Source organism: Bombina bombina, chromosome 1 (genome assembly GCF_027579735.1).
Source record: "Bombina bombina isolate aBomBom1 chromosome 1, aBomBom1.pri, whole genome shotgun sequence".
Lineage (NCBI taxonomy): Eukaryota > Metazoa > Chordata > Amphibia > Anura > Bombinatoridae > Bombina > Bombina bombina.
The window spans coordinates 853706320-853722406 of record NC_069499.1 but is presented as its reverse complement, the minus strand read 5'-3'; positions in this window follow the sequence as shown (position 1 = coordinate 853722406).

The window sequence follows — 16087 nt, the reverse complement described above, 5'->3', positions numbered from 1 at the left end:
CCACGTCTCGCTTATCAAGCCCTACAGAGAAGTTAGAGACCCCATTACTTCGGTAGTGCAACCACCAGTTACTATAGACCCTACTGTGGAGTATGAGGTACACACTATATTGGATTCACGAATTAGACGTGGTCACTTAGAATACCTCATTCATTGGAAAGGATACTCGCACGATGAGGATTCCTGGGAACCAGCTTGCAACATTTCGGCTCCACGTTTAATTACACTTTTCCATCAGCGACATCCAGATCGCCCGAAGCTTTGAGCCCCGGAGTGGCTCCTTGAAGGGGGGATTCTGTCAGGTATCACGTAACCACTATACCTTTAAGACCCAGTGCAGGCTCACTCCTTTCCCTATTTAAGGCTCCTCCTCATGATATCTCATTGCTTAGTATTGCAGTAATCTTTCCTAGATCCTCTGTGAACCTATGCCATCCTGTGAACGCTGTTCACAAACCTCTGAACTCCTGAGAAACTTAACATTGATACTCCTATCTCTGTTGTCTTGTTTTACTTTAAGGCAACTTATCGTTTTTCCTGTGTTCTATATTTAAAGTTGAGAGGACTCTGCTTTATCCCTCTGCCGCACTCCGGTTCCAGCTACCGCTCTCCTTGCCTGTCAGCTCACAGCAGTGTTCTACGGGAACGCGGTGACGTCATCCGCCAGCTTCACTTTACCGCTGATAGCAGCAGCTCCTATTCTCTGCTCACTCCCTCAGCTTGTGGCGACTTTTGCTTGGCGCTCCTGCTTGGTAAGCACTGCTCTAGTTTGATCCTCTGAGCTACCGCAGAACATTGTATCTTTGCCTTACTCTCCTAAAAAACAAATCTAAACTTATATGAGTGCCAATATTATTTGTTCTGATCCTCTCACTTCCATAAGTTTTTCTCACTGTGTGGCAGCCATTTTTTGTTTTCTCTTGCAAGAGTCTGAATGTTATAAACATCACACTGCATACAACTCTTATATCAGGATTGTTTTCAACTACCCCTGCTGCTTTAATTTTTCCTTCCACAGTGTCAACCCTGACACATGTGGCAGCCATAGGGGATATGTGGGAAACTGTACCTGTATATTAATATTGTATTGTGTGATTACTGAGTAATACATTGTTGCGCAGGATCACCATGTGTATCCCATACTATTCACTAATACAATACACCCTATTTTAATACTGTCATATCCTAGCAGTTGTGGTTCTAAAGCACTTGATGTTACATTCTTATTTAAGCTCTTTAAAATTTCAGTTCCCTTGACATACTCTTGACAAGTATATAACACTGTGAAGAGATACAGTATATAACACTGTGAAGAGATACAGTATGTAACGCTGTGAAGAGATACAGTATATAAAGCTGTAAAGAGATACAATATATAAAGCTGTGAAGAGATACAGTATATGAAGCCGTAAAGAGATACAGTATATAACGCTGTGAAGAGATACAATATATAAAGCTGTGAAGAGATACAATATATAACACTGTGAAGAGATACAGTATATAAAGCTGTGAAGAGATACAGTATATAACGCTGTGAAGAGATACAGTATATAAAGCTGTGAAGAGATACAATATATAACACTGTGAAGAGATACAGTATATAAAGCTGTGAAGAGATACAGTATATAACACTGTGAAGAGATACAGTATATAAAGCTGTGAAGAGATACAGTATATAACACTGTGAAGAGATACAGTATATAATGCTGTGAAGAGATACAGTATATAACGCTGTGAAGAGATACAGTATATAGCGCTGTGAAGAGATACAATATATATAACGCTGTGAAGAGATACAATATATAACGCTGTGAAGAGATACAATATATAACGCTGTGAAGAGATACAATATATAACGCTGTGAAGAGATACAATATATAACGCTGTGAAGAGATACAGTATATAACACTGTGAAGAGATACAGTATATAAAGCTGTGAAGAGATACAATATATAATGCTGTGAAGAGATACAGTATATGATGCTGTGGAGAGATACAGTATATAACACTGTGAAGAGATACAGTATATAAAGCTGTGAAGAGATACAGTATATAAAGCTGTGAAGAGAGACAGTATATAACGCTGTGAAGAGATACAGTATATAAAGCTGTGAAGAGATACAGTATATAACGCTGTGAAGAGATACAGTATATAACGCTGTGAAGAGATACAGTATATAACACTGTGAAGAGATACAGTATATAACACTGTGAAGAGATACAGTATATAACGCTGTGAAGAGATACAGTATATAACGCTGTGAAGAGATACAGTATATAAAGCTGTGAAGAGATACAGTATATAACGCTGTGAAGAGATACAGTATATAACACTGTGAAGAGATACAGTAACTGTGAGAGATACAGTATAACGCTGTGAAGAGATACAGTATATAACGCTGTGAAGAGATACAGTATATAACGCTGTGAAGAGATACAGTATATAAAGCTGTGAAGAGATACAATATATAACACTGTGAAGAGATACAGTATATAAAGCTGTGAAGAGATACAATATATAACACTGTGAAGAGATACAGTATATAACACTGTGAAGAGATACAGTATATAACACTGTGAAGAGATACAGTATATAAAGCTGTGAAGAGATACAGTATATAACACTGTGAAGAGATACAGTATATAACGCTGTGAAGAGATACAGTATATAACACTGTGAAGAGATACAGTATAACACACTGTGAAGAGATACAGTATATAAAGCTGTGAAGAGATACAATATATAACACTGTGAAGAGATACAGTATATAACACTGTGAAGAGATACAGTATATAAAGCTGTGAAGAGATACAGTATATAAAGCTGTGAAGAGATACAATATATAACACTGTGAAGAGATACAGTATATAACACTGTGAAGAGATACAGTATATAACGCTGTGAAGAGATACAGTATATAACACTGTGAAGAGATACAGTATATAACACTGTGAAGAGATACAGTATATAACACTGTGAAGAGATACAGTATATAAAGCTGTGAAGAGATACAGTATATAACACTGTGAAGAGATACAGTATATAAAGCTGTGAAGAGATACAGTATATAAAGCTGTGAAGAGATACAATATATAACACTGTGAAGAGATACAGTATATAACGCTGTGAAGAGATACAGTATATAAAGCTGTGAAGAGATACAGTATATAACACTGTGAAGAGATACAGTATATAACACTGTGAAGAGATACAATATATAACAGCTGTGAAGAGATACAGTATATAACACTGTGAAGAGATACAGTATATAACACTGTGAAGAGATACAATATATAACGCTGTGAAGAGATACAATATATAACACTGTGAAGAGATACAGTATATAACACTGTGAAGAGATACAGTATATAACACTGTGAAGAGATACAGTATATAACGCTGTGAAGAGATACAGTATATAAAGCTGTAAAGAGATACAATATATAAAGCTGTGAAGAGATACAGTATATAAAGCTGTGAAGAGATACAGTATATAACGCTGTGAAGAGATACAGTATATAACACTGTGAAGAGATACAGTATATAACACTGTGAAGAGATACAGTATATAACACTGTGAAGAGATACAGTATATAAAGCTGTGAAGAGATACAGTATATAAAGCTGTGAAGAGATACAGTATATAACACTGTGAAGAGATACAGTATATAACACTGTGAAGAGATACAGTATATAACGCTGTGAAGAGATACAGTATATAACGCTGTGAAGAGATACAGTATATAACACTGTGAAGAGATACAGTATATAACACTGTGAAGAGATACAGTATATAAAGCTGTGAAGAGATACAGTATATAAAGCTGTGAAGAGATACAGTATATAAAGCTGTGAAGAGATACAGTATATAACGCTGTGAAGAGATACAGTATATAACGCTGTGAAGAGATACAGTATATAACGCTGTGAAGAGATACAGTATATAACGCTGTGAAGAGATACAGTATATAACGCTGTGAAGAGATACAGTATATAACGCTGTGAAGAGATACAGTATATAAAGCTGTGAAGAGATACAGTATATAAAGCTGTGAAGAGATACAGTATATAAAGCTGTGAAGAGATACAGTATATAACACTGTGAAGAGATACAGTATATAACGCTGTGAAGAGATACAGTATATAACGCTGTGAAGAGATACAGTATATAAAGCTGTGAAGAGATACAGTATATAAAGCTGTGAAGAGATACAGTATATAAAGCTGTGAAGAGATACAGTATATAAAGCTGTGAAGAGATACAGTATATAACGCTGTGAAGAGATACAGTATATAACACTGTGAAGAGATACAGTATATAAAGCTGTGAAGAGATACAGTATATAACAGCTGTGAAGAGATACAGTATATAACGCTGTGAAGAGATACAGTATATAACACTGTGAAGAGATACAGTATATAAAGCTGTGAAGAGATACAGTATATAACGCTGTGAAGAGATACAGTATATAACGCTGTGAAGAGATACAGTATATAACGCTGTGAAGAGATACAGTATATAACGCTGTGAAGAGATACAGTATATAACGCTGTGAAGAGATACAGTATATAAAGCTGTGAAGAGATACAGTATATAACACTGTGAAGAGATACAGTATATAACGCTGTGAAGAGATACAGTATATAACACTGTGAAGAGATACAGTATATAAAGCTGTGAAGAGATACAGTATATAAAGCTGTGAAGAGATACAGTATATAACGCTGTGAAGAGATACAGTATATAAAGCTGTGAAGAGATACAGTATATAACGCTGTGAAGAGATACAGTATATAAAGCTGTGAAGAGATACAGTATATAACACTGTGAAGAGATACAGTATATAAAGCTGTGAAGAGATACAGTATATAACGCTGTGAAGAGATACAGTATATAACGCTGTGAAGAGATACAGTATATAACACTGTGAAGAGATACAGTATATAAAGCTGTGAAGAGATACAGTATATAACGCTGTGAAGAGATACAGTATATAAAGCTGTGAAGAGATACAGTATATAAAGCTGTGAAGAGATACAGTATATAAAGCTGTGAAGAGATACAGTATATAACGCTGTGAAGAGATACAATATATAAAGCTGTGAAGAGATACAATATATAACACTGTGAAGAGATACAGTATATAAAGCTGTGAAGAGATACAGTATATAACGCTGTGAAGAGATACAGTATATAAAGCTGTGAAGAGATACAATATATAACACTGTGAAGAGATACAGTATATAAAGCTGTGAAGAGATACAGTATATAACACTGTGAAGAGATACAGTATATAAAGCTGTGAAGAGATACAGTATATAACACTGTGAAGAGATACAGTATATAATGCTGTGAAGAGATACAGTATATAACGCTGTGAAGAGATACAGTATATAGCGCTGTGAAGAGATACAATATATATAACGCTGTGAAGAGATACAATATATAACGCTGTGAAGAGATACAATATATAACGCTGTGAAGAGATACAATATATAACGCTGTGAAGAGATACAATATATAACGCTGTGAAGAGATACAGTATATAACACTGTGAAGAGATACAGTATATAAAGCTGTGAAGAGATACAATATATAATGCTGTGAAGAGATACAGTATATAATGCTGTGAAGAGATACAGTATATAACACTGTGAAGAGATACAGTATATAAAGCTGTGAAGAGATACAGTATATAAAGCTGTGAAGAGAGACAGTATATAACGCTGTGAAGAGATACAGTATATAAAGCTGTGAAGAGATACAGTATATAACGCTGTGAAGAGATACAGTATATAACGCTGTGAAGAGATACAGTATATAACACTGTGAAGAGATACAGTATATAACACTGTGAAGAGATACAGTATATAACGCTGTGAAGAGATACAGTATATAACGCTGTGAAGAGATACAGTATATAACGCTGTGAAGAGATACAGTATATAAAGCTGTGAAGAGATACAGTATATAACGCTGTGAAGAGATACAGTATATAACACTGTGAAGAGATACAGTATGTAACGCTGTGAAGAGATACAGTATATAACGCTGTGAAGAGATACAGTATATAACGCTGTGAAGAGATACAGTATATAAAGCTGTGAAGAGATACAATATATAACACTGTGAAGAGATACAGTATATAAAGCTGTGAAGAGATACAATATATAACACTGTGAAGAGATACAGTATATAACACTGTGAAGAGATACAGTATATAACACTGTGAAGAGATACAGTATATAAAGCTGTGAAGAGATACAGTATATAACACTGTGAAGAGATACAGTATATAACGCTGTGAAGAGATACAGTATATAACACTGTGAAGAGATACAGTATAACACACTGTGAAGAGATACAGTATATAAAGCTGTGAAGAGATACAATATATAACACTGTGAAGAGATACAGTATATAACACTGTGAAGAGATACAGTATATAAAGCTGTGAAGAGATAAAGTATATAAAGCTGTGAAGAGATACAATATATAACACTGTGAAGAGATACAGTATATAAAGCTGTGAAGAGATACAATATATAACACTGTGAAGAGATACAGTATATAACACTGTGAAGAGATACAGTATAACACACTGTGAAGAGATACAGTATATAAAGCTGTGAAGAGATACAATATATAACACTGTGAAGAGATACAGTATATAACACTGTGAAGAGATACAGTATATAAAGCTGTGAAGAGATAAAGTATATAAAGCTGTGAAGAGATACAATATATAACACTGTGAAGAGATACAGTATATAACACTGTGAAGAGATACAGTATATAACGCTGTGAAGAGATACAGTATATAACACTGTGAAGAGATACAGTATATAACACTGTGAAGAGATACAATATATAACACTGTGACGAGATACAGTATATAACACTGTGAAGAGATACAGTATATAACACTGTGAAGAGATACAATATATAACGCTGTGAAGGGATACAATATATAACACTGTGAAGAGATACAATATATAACACTGTGAAGAGATACAGTATATAACACTGTGAAGAGATACAGTATGTAACGCTGTGAAGAGATACAGTATATAAAGCTGTAAAGAGATACAATATATAAAGCTGTGAAGAGATACAGTATATAAAGCCGTAAAGAGATACAGTATATAACACTGTGAAGAGATACAATATATAACGCTGTGAAGAGATACAATATATAACACTGTGAAGAGATACAGTATATAACACTGTGAAGAGATACAGTATATAAAGCTGTGAAGAGATACAGTATATAAAGTTGTGAAGAGATACAGTATATAACACTGTGAAGAGATACAATATATAACACTGTGAAGAGATACAGTATATAACGCTGTGAAGAGATACAGTATATAACGCTGTGAAGAGATACAATATATAACACTGTGAAGAGATACAGTATATAACACTGTGAAGAGATACAGTATATAAAGCTGTGAAGAGATACAGTATATAAAGCTGTGAAGAGATACAGTATATAACACTGTGAAGAGATACAGTATATAACGCTGTGAAGAGATACAGTATATAACACTGTGAAGAGATACAGTATATAACGCTGTGAAGAGATACAGTATATAACGCTGTGAAGAGATACAGTATATAAAGCTGTGAAGAGATACAGTATATAACGCTGTGAAGAGATACAGTATATAAAGCTGTAAAGAGATACAATATATAAAGCTGTGAAGAGATACAGTATATAAAGCCGTAAAGAGATACAGTATATAACGCTGTGAAGAGATACAGTATATAACGCTGTGAAGAGATACAGTATATAACGCTGTGAAGAGATACAGTATATAAAGCTGTGAAGAGATACAGTATATGAAGCTGTAAAGAGATACAGTATATAACACTGTGAAGAGATACAGTATATAAAGCTGTGAAGAGATACAATATATAACACTGTGAAGAGATACAGTATATAACTCTGTGAAGAGATACAGTATATAACACTGTGAAGAGATACAATATATAACACTGTGAAGAGATACAATATATAACACTGTGAAGAGATACAGTATATATAACGCTGTGAAGAGATACAGTATATAAAGCTGTGAAGAGATACAGTATATAAAGCTGTGAAGAGATACAGTATATAACACTGTGAAGAGATACAGTATATAACGCTGTGAAGAGATACAGTATATAACGCTGTGAAGAGATACAGTATATAATGCTGTGAAGAGATACAGTATATAACACTGTGAAGAGATACAGTATATAACACTGTGAAAAGATACAGTATATAACACTGTGAAGAGATACAGTATATAACGCTGTGAAGAGATACAATATATAAAGCTGTGAAGAGATACAATATATAAAGCTGTGAAGAGATACAGTATATAACGCTGTGAAGAGATACAGTATATAACACTGTGAAGAGATACAGTATATAACACTGTGAAGAGATACAGTATATAACACTGTGAAGAGATACAGTATATAACACTGTGAAGAGATACAGTATATAAAGCTGTGAAGAGATACAGTATATAACACTGTGAAGAGATACAGTATATAACACTGTGAAGAAATACAGTATATAACACTGTGAAGAGATACAGTATATAACACTGTGAAGAGATACAGTATATAACACTGTGAAGAGATACAGTATATAACACTGTGAAGAGATACAGTATATAAAGCTGTGAAGAGATACAGTATATAACACTGTGAAGAGATACAGTATATAACACTGTGAAGAAATACAGTATATAAAGCTGTGAAGAGATACAATATATAACACTGTGAAGAGATACAGTATATAACACTGTGAAGAGATACAGTATATAACACTGTGATGAGATACAGTATATAAAGCTGTGAAGAGATACAGTATATAACACTGTGAAGAGATACAGTATATAACACTGTGAAGAAATACAGTATATAAAGCTGTGAAGAGATACAGTATATAACGCTGTGAAGAGATACAGTATATAAAGCTGTGAAGAGATACAGTATATAACACTGTGAAGAGATACAGTATATAACGCTGTGAAGAGATACAGTATATAAAGCTGTGAAGAGATACAGTATATAACACTGTGAAGAGATACAAGTATAATAAAGCTGTGAAGAGAGTACAGTATATAAAGCTGTGAAAGAGGATACAGTATATAACGCTGTGAAGAGATACAAGTATAAAAGCTGTGAAGAGATACAGATATATAAAGCTGTGAAGAGATTACAGTATATAAAGCTGTGAAGAGATACAGTATATTAACGCTGTGAAGAGATACAGTATATAACAGCTGTGAAGAGATACAGTATATAAAGCTGTGAAGAGGATACAGTATATAGAAGCTGTGAAGAGATACAGTATATAACTCTGTGAAGAGATACCAGTATATAAAGCTGTGAAGAGATACATATATATAACACTGTGAAGAGATACAGTATATAACGCTGTGAAGAGATACAGTATATAACGCTGTGAAGAGATACACTATATAACGCTGTGAAGAGATACAGTATATAACTCTGTGAAGAGATACAGTATATAACGCTGTGAAGAGATACAGTATATAACGCTGTGAAGAGATACAGTATATAAAGCTGTGAAGAGATACAGTATATAACACTGTGAAGAGATACAGTATATAAAGCTGTGAAGAGATACAGTATATAAGCTGTGAAGAGATACAGTATATAACACTGTGAAGAGATACAGTATATAACACTGTGAAGAGATACAGTATATAAAGCTGTGAAGAGATACAGTATATAAAGCTGTGAAGAGATACAGTATATAACGCTGTGAAGAGATACAGTATATAAAGCTGTGAAGAGATACAGTATATAAAGCTGTGAAGAGATACAGTATATAACGCTGTGAAGAGATACAGTATATAACGCTGTGAAGAGATACAGTATATAAAGCTGTGAAGAGATACAGTATATAACAGCTGTGAAGAGATACAGTATATAACACTGTGAAGAGATACAGTATATAACAGCTGTGAAGAGATACAGTATATTAAGCTGTGAAGAGGATACAGTATATAACACTGTGAAGAGATACAGTATATAACTCTGTGAAGAGATACAGTATATAACGCTGTGAAGAGATACAGTATATAACACTGTGAAGAGATACAGTATATAACACTGTGAAGAGATACAGTATATAACACTGTGAAGAGATACAGTATATAACACTGTGAAGAGATACAGTATATAACGCTGTGAAGAGATACAGTATATAAAGCTGTGAAGAGATTACAGTATATAACACTGTGAAGAGACATACAGTATATAACAGCTGTGAATGAGATACAGTAATATAACACTGTGAAGAGATACAGTATATAACACTGTTGAAGAGATACAGTATATAACGCTGTGAAGAGATACAGTATATAACAGCTGTGAAGAGATACCAGTATATAACAGCTGTGAAGAGATACAGTAATAACACTGTGAAGAGATACAGTATATAACACTGTGAAGAGATACAGTATATAAAGCTGTGAAGAGATACAGTATATAAAGCTGTGAAGAGATACAATATATAACACTGTGAAGAGATACAGTATATAACACTGTGAAGAGATACAGTATATAACGCTGTGAAGAGATACAGTATATAACGCTGTGAAGAGATACAGTATATAAAGCTGTGAAGAGATACAGTATATAACACTGTAAAGAGATACAGTATATAACACTGTGAAGAGATACAGTATATAAAGCTGTGAAGAGATACAGTATATAACGCTGTGAAGAGATACAGTATATAACACTGTGAAGAGATACAGTATATAACGCTGTGAAGAGATACAGTATATAAAGCTGTGAAGAGATACAGTATATAACGCTGTGAAGAGATACAGTATATAAAGCTGTAAAGAGATACAGTATATAAAGCTGTGAAGAGATACAGTATATAACGCTGTGAAGAAATACAGTATATAACGCTGTGAAGAGATACAGTATATAACGCTGTGAAGAGATACAGTATATAACGCTGTGAAGAGATACAGTATATAACACTGTGAAGAGATACAATATATAAAGCTGTGAAGAGATACAATATATAACACTGTGAAGAGATACAATATATAACACTGTGAAGAGATACAGTATATAACACTGTGAAGAGATACAGTATATAACGCTGTGAAGAGATACAGTATATAACACTGTGAAGAGATACAGTATATAAAGCTGTGAAGAGATACAGTATATAACGCTGTGAAGAGATACAGTATATAAAGCTGTGAAGAGATACAGTATATAACGCTGTGAAGAGATACAGTATATAAAGCTGTAAAGAGATACAGTATATAAAGCTGTGAAGAGATACAGTATATAACGCTGTGAAGAGATACAGTATATAACGCTGTGAAGAGATACAGTATATAACGCTGTGAAGAGATACAGTATATAACACTGTGAAGAGATACAGTATATAACGCTGTGAAGAGATACAATATATAAAGCTGTGAAGAGATACAGTATATAAAGCTGTGAAGAGATACAGTATATAACTCTGTGAAGAGATACAGTATATAACTCTGTGAAGAGATACAGTATATAGCGCTGTGAAGAGATACAGTATATAAAGCTGTGAAGAGATACAGTATATAACGCTGTGAAGAGATACAGTATATAACGCTGTGAAGAGATACAGTATATAACGCTATGAAGAGATACAATATATAACGCTGTGAAGAGATACAGTATATAAAGCTGTGAAGAGATACAGTATATAACACTGTGAAGAGACACAGTATATAACACTGTGAAGAGATACAGTATATAAAGCTGTGAAGAGATACAGTATATAACGCTGTTAAGAGATACAGTATATAACACTGTGAATAGATACAGTATATAACGCTGTGAAGAGATACAGTATATAAAGCTGTGAAGAGATACAATATATAACACTGTGAAGAGATACAGTATATAACACTGTGAAGAGATACAGTATATAACGCTGTGAAGAGATACAGTATATAAAGCTGTGAAGAGATACAATATATAAAGCTGTGAAGAGATACAATATATAACACTGTGAAGAGATACAGTATATAACACTGTGAAGAGATACAGTATATAACGCTGTGAAGAGATACAATATATAACGCTGTGAAGAGATACAGTATATAAAGCTGTGAAGAGATACAGTATATAACACTGTGAAGAGATACAGTATATAACACTGTGAAGAGATACAGTATATAACACTGTGAAGAGATCAGTATATAACGCTGTGAAGAGATACAGTATATAACACTGTGAAGAGATACAGTATATAACACTGTGAAGAGATACAATATATAACGCTGTGAAGAGATACAGTATATAACACTGTGAAGAGATACAGTATATAACACTGTGAAGAGATACAGTATATAACGCTGTGAAGAGATACAGTATATAAAGCTGTGAAGAGATACAGTATATAAAACTGTGAAGAGATACAGTATATAACGCTGTGAAGAGATACAGTATATAACACTGTGAAGAGATACAGTATATAAAGCTGTGAAGAGATACAGTATATAACGCTGTGAAGAGATACAGTATATAATGCTGTGAAGAGATACAGTATATAACACTGTGAAGAGATACAGTATATAACACTGTGAAGAGATACAGTATATAACGCTGTGAAGAGATACAGTATATAACACTGTGAAGAGATACAGTATATAACACTGTGAAGAGATACAGTATATAACGCTGTGAAGAGATACAGTATATAACACTGTGAAGAGATACAGTATATAACACTGTGAAGAGATACAATATATAACGCTGTGAAGAGATACAGTATATAACACTGTGAAGAGATACAGTATATAACGCTGTGAAGAGATACAGTATATAACTCTGTGAAGAGATACAGTATATAATGCTGTGAAGAGATACAGTATATAACACTGTGAAGAGATACAGTATATAACGCTGTGAAGAGATACAGTATATAACACTGTGAAGAGATACAGTATATAACACTGTGAAGAGATACAGTATATAACGCTGTGAAGAGATACAGTATATAACGCTGTGAAGAGATACAGTATATAACACTGTGAAGAGATACAGTATATAACGCTGTGAAGAGATACAGTATATAACTCTGTGAAGAGATACAGTATATAAAGCTGTGAAGAGATACAATATATAACGCTGTGAAGAGATACAGTATATGAAGCTGTGAAGAGATACAGTATATAACACTGTGAAGAGATACAGTATATAACGCTGTGAAGAGATACAATATATAACGCTGTGAAGAGATACAGTATATAACGCTGTGAAGAGATACAGTATATGAAGCTGTGAAGAGATACAGTATATAAAGCTGTGAAGACATACAGTATATAACACTGTGAAGAGATACAGTATATAACGCTGTGAAGAGATACAGTATATAAAGCTGTGAAGAGATACAGTATATAAAGCTGTGAAGAGATACAATATATAACACTGTGAAGAGATACAGTATATAACACTGTGAAGAGATACAGTATATAACACTGTGAAGAGATACAGTATATAACACTGTGAAGGGATACAGTATATAACGCTGTGAAGAGATACAATATATATCACTGTGAAGAGATACAGTATATAAAGCTGTGAAGAGATACAGTATATAACGCTGTGAAGAGATACAGTATATAACACTGTGAAGAGATACAGTATATAAAGCTGTGAAGAGATACAGTATATAACGCTGTGAAGAGATACAGTATATAACGCTGTGAAGAGATACAGTATATAACACTGTGAAGAGATACAGTATATAACACTGTGAAGAGATACAGTATATAACGCTGTGAAGAGATACAGTATATAACACTGTGAAGAGATACAGTATATAACGCTGTGAAGAGATACAGTATATAACACTGTGAAGAGATACAGTATATAACACTGTGAAGAGATACAATATATAACGCTGGGAAGAGATACAGTATATCACACTGTGAAGAGATACAGTATATAACACTGTGAAGAGATACAGTATATAACGCTGTGAAGAGATACAGTATATAAAGCTGTGAAGAGATACAGTATATAACGCTGTGAAGAGATACAGTATATAATGCTGTGAAGAGATACAGTATATAACACTGTGAAGAGATACAGTATATAACACTGTGAAGAGATACAGTATATAACGCTGTGAAGAGATACAGTATATAACGCTGTGAAGAGATACAGTATATAACACTGTGAAGAGATACAGTATATAACGCTGTGAAGAGATACAGTATATAACGCTGTGAAGAGATACAGTATATAACACTGTGAAGAGATACAGTATATAACACTGTGAAGAGATACAGTATATAACGCTGTGAAGAGATACAATATATAACACTGTGAAGAGATACAGTATATAACACTGTGAAGAGATACAGTATATAACACTGTGAAGAGATACAATATATAACGCTGTGAAGAGATACAGTATATAACACTGTGAAGAGATACAGTATATAACACTGTGAAGAGATACAGTATATAACGCTGTGAAGAGATACAGTATATAAAGCTGTGAAGAGATACAATATATAACACTGTGAAGAGATGCAGTATATAACGCTGTGAAGAGATACAGTATATAACACTGTGAAGAGATACAGTATATAAAGCTGTGAAGAGATACAGTATATAACTCTGTGAAGAGATACAGTATATAACGCTGTGAAGAGATACAGTATATAACACTGTGAAGAGATACAGTATATAACACTGTGAAGAGATACAGTATATAATGCTGTGAAGAGATACAGTATATAACGCTGTGAAGAGATACAGTATATAACACTGTGAAGAGATACAGTATATAACACTGTGAAGAGATACAATATATAACGCTGTGAAGAGATACAGTATATAACACTGTGAAGAGATACAGTATATAACACTGTGAAGAGATACAGTATATAACGCTGTGAAGAGATACAGTATATAAAGCTGTGAAGAGATACAGTATATAACGCTGTGAAGAGATACAGTATATAATGCTGTGAAGAGATACAGTATATAACACTGTGAAGAGATACAGTATATAACGCTGTGAAGAGATACAGTATATAACACTGTGAAGAGATACAGTATATAACACTGTGAAGAGATACAGTATATAACGCTGTGAAGAGATACAGTATATAACACTGTGAAGAGATACAGTATATAACGCTGTGAAGAGATACAGTATATAACGCTTTGAAGAGATACAGTATATAACGCTGTGAAGAGATATAGTATATAACACTGTGAAGAGATACAGTATATAACGCTGTGAAGAGATACAGTATATAACGCTGTGAAGAGATACAGTATATAAAGCTGTGAAGAGATACAGTATATAACGCTGTGAAGAGATACAGTATATAACGCTGTGAAGAGATACAGTATATAACGCTGTGAAGAGATACAGTATATAACACTGTGAAGAGATACAGTATATAACACTGTGAAGAGATACAATATATAACGCTGTGAAGAGATACAGTATATAACACTGTGAAGAGATACAGTATATAACACTGTGAAGAGATACAGTATATAACACTGTGAAGAGATACAGTATATAACGCTGTGAAGAGATACAGTATATAACACTGTGAAGAGATACAGTATATAACGCTGTGAAGAGATACAGTATATAAAGCTGTGAAGAGATACAGTATATAACACTGTGAAGAGATACAGTATATAACGCTGTGAAGAGATACAATATATAACGCTGTGAAGAGATACAGTATATAACGCTGTGAAGAGATACAATATATAACGCTGTGAAGAGATACAGTATATAACGCTGTGAAGAGATACAGTATATAACGCTGTGAAGAGATACAGTATATAAAGCTGTGAAGAGATACAGTATATAAAGCTGTGAAGAGATACAGTATATAACACTGTGAAGAGATACAGTATATAACGCTGTGAAGAGATACAGTATATAACACTGTGAAGAGATACAGCATATAATGCTATGAAATAAACGTCTAAAGCAAACTTTTGTCCTGCATTTATCTTCATGAACTATGAAGCAAAACAACATTATAGCACATTAT